Source organism: Myotis brandtii, unplaced genomic scaffold (genome assembly GCF_000412655.1).
Source record: "Myotis brandtii unplaced genomic scaffold, ASM41265v1 scaffold922, whole genome shotgun sequence".
NCBI lineage: Eukaryota > Metazoa > Chordata > Mammalia > Chiroptera > Vespertilionidae > Myotis > Myotis brandtii.
The window spans coordinates 503,858-504,182 of record NW_005371799.1 but is presented as its reverse complement, the minus strand read 5'-3'; the positions used below and the strand labels follow the sequence as shown (position 1 = coordinate 504,182).

The 325-nt window shown below is 43.7% G+C and overlaps 1 long non-coding RNA gene across 1 annotated transcript; it reads left to right on the top strand.

Moving 5' to 3' along the window:
• Window positions 1–6: 6 nt before the first annotated feature.
• On the top strand, window positions 7–265 carry LOC106724667. Its single transcript, XR_001360505.1, has 2 exons — window positions 7–135; window positions 234–265. It is a non-coding gene; the product is annotated as an uncharacterized LOC106724667 (long non-coding RNA).
• The last annotated feature ends 60 nt before the right edge of the window (window positions 266–325 follow it).

The following is a 325-nucleotide window of genomic DNA, read 5'->3' as shown; positions in this document are numbered from 1 at the left end:
GACGCGAGGGGAAGGGAGCTGCGGCCTGGACTTGCCACCACTGACCCTGGAGAGAAGCTATACTTGTTTATTTTCCCTTAAGTTATTTTTATATGGTAGCTTTTTCTACATCTTACTCCTGTTGATGCAGCTAAGGTACTTTTTAAAAAAAAAAGACTTTAAAGACAATCCTTTGTATTGTAGATAAGAGGAAAAGACTGAGCACGCTCACTTTTTTATATTAATTTTTACAGTATTGGTAAGAATAAAGGAGTATTTGAAACCACCCTGCTTCCTGTGTTCGCGGCGACGCCTGCTCGCTGGGGCCCCAGGACCCGCGGGGGAA